Source organism: Rhinatrema bivittatum, chromosome 1 (assembly GCF_901001135.1).
Source record: "Rhinatrema bivittatum chromosome 1, aRhiBiv1.1, whole genome shotgun sequence".
NCBI classification, from domain to species: domain Eukaryota; kingdom Metazoa; phylum Chordata; class Amphibia; order Gymnophiona; family Rhinatrematidae; genus Rhinatrema; species Rhinatrema bivittatum.
The window spans coordinates 581,863,679-581,871,628 of NC_042615.1; positions in this window are offsets into that span (position 1 = coordinate 581,863,679).

The window sequence follows — 7,950 nt, forward strand, 5'->3', positions numbered from 1 at the left end:
AGGAGGACCGTTCAGAGGAGGAAGAGTGCCGCTAGGAATAAATCAATGTGCATATTGCAAACAAGAAGGACATTGGAAGTCTGATTGTCCAGAGAACCCTCAACAGAAGAAGGAAGGACATAATCCATCCAAATCAAAAGAAGCTGAGTGGCAGATGGCAGTAGACGAAACATCTGGCGAAGAGAGTGATTCATGACTAGACAAGGAGAATCTTCCTCTTGACCCATTGGTGGAGATAAAAGTGGGAACCAAAATGTTTAAAGGATTGCTGGACACTGGAGCACAGCGATCAGTAATGACAACTGCAATAACCACGCCCACATCAAAAAGTATTTCAATAGTTGGAGCCTCTGGAAGACCATTGGCAGCTCCTATCCTTCAAAAGCGACAAGTTCGGGTGGGAGGGCAATTAGTGTCCCACCAATTTCTTTATGTTCCAGGATGTCCAGTGCCATTAATAGGTAGAGATCTTCTCTGCAAGTTGAGGGCCAATTTACAATTTGAATCAAATGGTGAAATCAAAGCTTCCTTTGCTGATAATCCAGTCTCTCTTGTCTGCCCTCTTCAAGAAGAATGGAGACTACATCTCCCCGTTATTGAGAAAGCCATCGAACATCGGTATGAAGACGACACACCTCTTAATGAAAAACGAAGACAACTGATGGACAGCGTACCCCAAGTATGGTCTGAAAATAACCCAGGAGGACTAGCTACCGACGCTACCCCTATATGGATAGAAATGAAACAAAATGCACAGGTCATCAATCAACCTAAATACCCCATCCCATACATGGCCAGGCAAGGAATACAAATACACCTGCAAAGACTATTTGATTTGGGCATTCTGCGACGAATTAGATCTGCTTGGAACACGCCTTTGTTACCAGTAAAGAAACCTGGTACTAACGACTATCGATCGGTACAAGATTTAAGAAAAGTGAATACTCAAGTGGCAGATTTGGTAGCACTCGTGCCAAATCCGTATTCAATCTTGGCTCAAGTCTCTCCTAGATCCAAATGGTACAGTGTCATTGATCTCAAAGATGCTTTCTTCTCCGTTCCTGTAGCGGAGGAATGTCAGAAAATTTTTGCCTTCACGTGGGAGAATGCCCATACTGGAATAAAGCAACAGTATACATGGACTCGTTTACCTCAAGGATTCAAGCATTCACCTACTCTGTTTGGTGAACAACTGGCAAAAGACTTAAAGATGTATCAGGTTATGTATGGGCCAGTCATACAATATGTGGATGACCTTTTGTTGTTTAGAGAAACTTATCTTGAATGTGCAGCATCAACCCACCATTTGTTAAAAACTTTGTACTCAAAAGGGTATCGTGCAAGTAAAAAGAAAGCACAAATCTGTGAATTGGAAGTAGAATACTTGGGCTTTCGAATCCGTGAAGGCACTCGTCGTCTTGGAATCTCTCGCACAAGCTCCATAAGAGATCAACCTGTACCTACTTGCAAAAAAGAGCTTCGTGCGTTTCTAGGAGCTACAGGATACTGTAGACTGTGGATTGCAAACTATGCAATTATTGCCCAACCATTGTATGACAAACTACGAGGTAAAGAAGCAGAGTCCCAACCCTTCCAATGGGAAAAGCATGAACTAGCAAATTTGCATCAACTGAAAGAAGCTTTGATTTCACCCCCTGCTCTAGGGTTACCTGATGTAATGAAACCATTTCATCTGTTCATAGATGAGAAGAAAGGAATGGCCATTGGGGTATTGACTCAAACTTTAGGATCATGGGAACGACCTGTTGCATATCTGTCGAAAGGAATGGACAATGTCGCAAAAGGATGGCCTGGTTGCCTTCGAAGCATTGCTGCTGCATGCTTATTGATTCCAGAAGCAGTTAAATTAACCTTTGGACAAACTTTGCAAGTAACAACCCCTCACACTATTCAAGGACTACTAGAGACTCATGGACCAAAATGGATGACAAATTCCCGTCTTGTAAAGTATCAGGCCCTGTTATGTGAAACCCCTGAAATTCAAATACAAGACAGTAAGAACTTGAATCCTGCAACCTTGCTGCCAGCGCCTAAACCAGTCACTCACAATTGCGAAGAGGTTATGGCTACAGTACACTCTAGCCGACCCGATTTGAGAGATCAATCCTGGCAAGGAGCTTGGACTTTATTTACTGATGGAAGTAGCCAGGTTATAAATGGGATACGGGTCGCTGGATATGCTGTAGTATCCGAGGATGAAATCATTGAGGCTGAACCTCTTCCCCCAGGGACTTCTGCACAAAAAGCTGAACTAATTGCTCTCACTCGAGCTCTGCAGTTAGCCAAAGGACTAGTTGTAAATATCTATACTGATTCTAAATATGCCTTTCTCACCATCCAAGTACATGGAGCCCTATATAAGGAACGAGGATTTCTAACTGCCGAAGGAAAGCAGTTGACAAACGCATCAGAAGTACATAACTTACTAAATGCAGTTTGGGCACCACGAAAAGTAGCTGTCATGCATTGTAAGGCACATACAGGGAAGTCAGATACCATTGCACAAGGAAATCAAAGAGCTGACAAAGCAGCGAAGGAAGTAGCTCGAGAACAACCATTTCAAATGACAACAAAAGCATGCCCTCTCTTACAATTCCCAAGTGAAAGTCCTATTTACAACACAGAAGAAAATGAATGGGCACAAAATGAACATCTTCACCAACAAAGTGGATGGTGGATTATACAAGATGGTCGAATATGGATACCTGAAGCCACTGCTTGGACTATAGTTAAAGAAGCACATGATAATACACATCTTGGCCGGGATTCACTGGCAAAACTACTGGAGAAAACGTACTACATCAATAGAATTACTCAGTTAACAAAACATGCAATCAATCAATGTGTCACATGTGCAAGAAACAATCCTCGAAGCGGACCTGGTCCTGCCCCCGGCCATGTCCTTCGAGGAACTTTACCATTCCAAGTCTGTCAAATTGATTTTACTCACATGACTCCTTCCAAAGGATACAAAGCTATGTTAGTATCTGTCTGCACCTACACCGGATGGATTGAAGCTATACCTACAAGGACTGAAACCGCAAAAGAAGTGGTGTCATTACTTCTTCATCAGATCTTGCCACGCTATGGATTACCAAGACAAATAAATTCTGACAATGGACCAGCTTTCACTAGTGAAGTCACTCAACAACTAAGCAAAATTCTGGGCATTAAGTGGCATTTGAATTGTGTCTGGAGACCACAGAGCAGCGGAGCAGTTGAACTAGCTAACAGAACTTTGAAAAGTCAAATAGCTAAGTTGTGTCAAGAAACAAAAACCAAATGGCCTGATATCCTACCATTAGCTCTACTACATGTCCGCTGCAGTCCAAGAAAATCCGGTCTAACACCATATGAAATGATGTATGCAAGACCGCCACCGCTTCCATCGTTCCCTAATTCATTGCAGATCCAAGGAGAAATGTCCCTCAGCAAACAACTAAAAGGACTGTATGACACAGTTGTCACCATCCGCAACTATACTTGTGAGACTGAGCCCCTAATTCTACTCACACCGACTCATCAATTTCAAATTGGAAATTCTGTATGGGTAAAAGAATGGGATGAGTCTGATTTTCTCAAGCCACGCTGGAAAGGCCCATATACTGTACTACTGACCACCCCTACGGCTGTAAAAGTCTCTGGATGCCCATCATGGATTCATTGGACCCGACTTAAACCTGCCTCTCCTATCTGGCATGTCTCCAGGACTGGGGACAACAAATTAAAATTTACCCGAGGCAGGCCCAGAGCTAATCCTGAGTAAAATACCCAAATGAAATACTGAAGAATATTAATATGTCTATTTCTTTCCTTCTTTACAGGCATAGTAATACATGATTTCATCACTTCGGAAGTGAGCCGTCTGTGCTCTCCTTATCACAGTCCTAAGTATTTTATGCCCGTCTCAAAGTTTCTGGAGATGGTTCATCACCGTAACCTACATCCTCGGATCTGCTCTACTCCTGATTCTTTTCATCATCTGCCGAGAGTTCTACAGTTCCTAATCATAATCTTGTGCATAACAACAACTTCTCTCAAATCTCCCTTGAGTCAGAATTGCACTGAATGTATCAAACAAGTACGTACTACAACTCAAGATGGATTTCAGCTTGTTTCTACAATCATACATCAATCTCAACCACCACCATCCTGCACAGTACAGCCTGCCTGCGCTTTAAATACGACTCAAGGATATCAATCCTTCCATCGATGCATGCTAAACAACAAAGTTATCTGTCATTCTCCTACCACTCCTAAATACTACAATATTACCCTTACCGCTGGTTTACCAAAGAGTCCCACGACTAGCATCATACCAGATGGAAAAGGAATCTTGTACTACATCAACTCCACCAAAATCCTCATGGGAGGAGGATCTAGTGTTACACTTACCTTTGATGCCTGTGATGCAATTGATAAACATCCCAATGCAGTCCATTGTGGATCTCAATCATGGAAAGCATCCTATGTTTTCAATCATAAATATCTCTGCCCATACAATTGAGTATCCAATCCATCCAGCTGGCTGCCATGCGTCGGGGACCTTACACTTTCTGGATGGGTCTTAGTGTGCGACTATACTGGAGGGGGATACCCAGGTTGCCAAGGAGTGGGTAAACTAATGAAAGGAGCTGGAAACATCGTTTCTTTGGAGTGGCCAATTAGAAATGAAGGCTCCCCGTGGCAGGATACCTGGGGATTCGGAATCGACGGAACAGGAGGAGATCCCATGACTTACATTACAATCACACAGCGAAGAGACAAGCCACGCCCAATTATCCATCAAACTACAGTAGTCGGTTATCAATCATTCTTCGATGAAATATCCCAATTGGCTGAGGAATTAAAGAAGCACACAACTTCACATCAAGCGAAGAATACGTTCGTCAATCTGGCTGAGAATATAGCCCTCTCCTTGGAAGTCAAAAATTGTTTTGTATGTGGAGGTACAAAAACTGGAGAACAATGGCCTTGGGAAGCTAAGGAAGTTTTCCAATCTGACCTCAATGCTTTGAATACAACCATAACCTATAAACGAAAGAACAGTCCATATGAGTGGGCTCTCCAAACTGATGTCATTGGCAGACAGTGTTTATCACGACAATATTCAAAAATATACAGTGTGCCAATTGGAAATTCCCCGTGCACAGGAGTTCTTACAGTTACAACAGATAATCGTACATGGTGGCAGACAGAGAACTTTACCATACCTATTTCTTTCTGGACTGAACCAACTTTAAATAAAACATGGACAATTGCTGGAATACCTTCAACTTCCTTCATAGCTCCTGATTGATATTATTTTGTATGCGGTCGAAGGGCTTATAAACAATTACCTTCCAATTGGTATGGAACATGTTTCTTAGCAACAATTTGCCTTAGTTTCTTCTTGCTGCCAGTCACAGCAGGTGAAACACTGGGGGTTCCTGTATATAGTTCAATGAAACCAAACAAACGACGAAGGAGCAATAAAGTCTCAATAGGAGACTGGACTGATCAAGAGTGGCCACCTGAGCGCATTGTGCAATATTATGGACCTGCTACATGGGCAGAAGATGGTTCATATGGATATAGAACCCCAATCTACATGTTAAATCGCATCATCCGACTTCAAGCAGTACTGGAACTCCTTACCAATGACTCTGCACTGGCCCTCAACATCCTGGCCAAACAAAACACGAAACTTATTACAGCTGTTTATCAGAACCGATTGGCCTTGGACTACCTTCTAGCCCAGGAAGGTGGTGTGTGTGGAAAATTGAATCTTTCTAATTGCTGTTTACAGATTGATGATAAAAGCAAAGTCATCGAGGAAATCACTGATCGTATGGTGCGACTAGCTCATGTTCCTGTGCAGACCTGGACCGGAGCTCTAGATTGGACGGCGTCTTTGCCCAGCTGGCTGACCTCGATTCCAGGATTAAAAGAGCTCTTTATTCCTTTGTTACTCTTTCTAATTTCTTGTGCTTTATTTCCTTTGTGTCTCCCTCTTATCCTTAGGAACTTACGTGCAATGATTGAAACGATAGCCGATCGGAGAGCAGCAGCCCAGATCATGATGATGAACAAGTACACTTCAGTTTCAACATTTCCCTCATCAGATTCATCAGACTCAGAAGATGAATATTTTGACACTAATCTTTAATGCTATTAATGTAACTAACAAACATGGGCCATCCTGTTTGTTGGGGTAAGTCGGGCTACAAAGGGGGGTGCAGCCAATAGGGCCCATCCGTCTCAAACCCGTGAAGAAACCAACGACCTAGCAAACATATTAGGGCCCACACTGAGTGACCTTGATACTAATTTTTGTTTGTCTTTTCAGCTACCTCACAGATGAAAGTGATACTTGCACCTTCTAAAGAAGTTGAAGTATCAAAGGGGGGAATGAAGGAGTTCAATTTTATGGACAATCGTTGAATGAGAACACTGAAAACCTCTGATTAACACTGCCAGCCGTGGAACGCACTGAAACGCACAGCCATCTTGAATGTACTAACATTTGGAACCCAATGGCATGCACTACGTAATTACATACTCACATACTGACATTCAGTGGAACGCACCACCATTTTGTAATAATAATAATTTGTATTGTATTAATACGATTGCTGCTATAAAATGTCTAACACGTCAATTAAATGACGAAAACAATGGTCTGATTATAAGCTACACCTACTTGAAAGAATTTATAAAAGTCCACCCCGCCCGAGGAGTGGCATGCAGTTGTACTAAGCCATTGTCTTAGCTGCATCTTGCTGGCAATAAAAGTCTATCTTTCCGGATCAGTTGTCTGGGCCTTCTTTCTGACTTTTAGAGACGGTTTCAACAGGGTATCTGTGCCATTGGCACAGTTATGTGGCAGAGCCTCAAAGCTTTGCTCTCTGCCACCATCTGCTGGTAGGGATGTATAACCCAGTGGTCTGGAATTCATTTTTATGTACCCTAATCCTTCTGTAACTACTATGATATTATACTCTTTTTCACCAATAAAATTTACACAGCATCAGCAGCAACACCACAGCCAGAAATAATTGGGGGAAAGGTGCCAAAATGTTTCTGCCATGTCAACCAACAAAGCAATAGGATGACATAAAAAGGTGCACTAGGCAGAGTGGAGTTTAATCCACAGTTGTGCGCAATTTTTTTGTGCAAACTTTACTCCTGATTAAGCAAGGAGTTTTGCACACAAAAAATATGTATATAAAAATGTGTGTATATAAAACTGTGTGTACTACTTAGTGCTAAGCATGCAAATCCTATGCTAATGTAGGCATTAACCATGATCCCCAATGAAAGAGGTGTGCTGGCTTATCTCATGTTTTCTTAACGCTGAAAATGTTATTCCTGGTTAGAAGTGAATTAAAGTTTCCAATGCTACTGTTAGTCTATGGGTAGAGAAACAGGAGTTCTGGTGCTGGGAGCTATATTGGGATTTGTGTATAAAACAGGGGAGGGGGCAGCTTTTCCTCTGCCCCACTGTCTGTTTGTTGTCAGTGACAAAAAGCTGTGTGATGGGACTGACAACTGTAGAGGTGGCCCAAGGAAGAAGTATGTTCCTGCCCGTTTGGGATGGAACTGAGCTCCGACTCTGTGCTGCTGCTGTAGGCTGATCACAGAAAGTCAATAACATAAGAGCTGTTTACAGCCAGTGTAAGTAATGACAGCTGTAGAGGCAGCTCCAGGCGCTCAAGCAGTAGCAGCACAAGCTCTATCCAGTCTCCTAGAAAGCCAGATTTCCCTTGATCTGCAGTGCTTGCCTGAATGCATGTGGCTACTGGTTGCAGAGAAATGAAGGGAGTGGAAACCTTAGATCTGAGAATAGCTCTGCTCAAGATCCTTTGTTTGATTCATTGTTTAAATTCATGTATTGCCAAGTAATGCACAGAATGATTAAAATAAAAGGGTAGAAAACAAAGGGAAAAT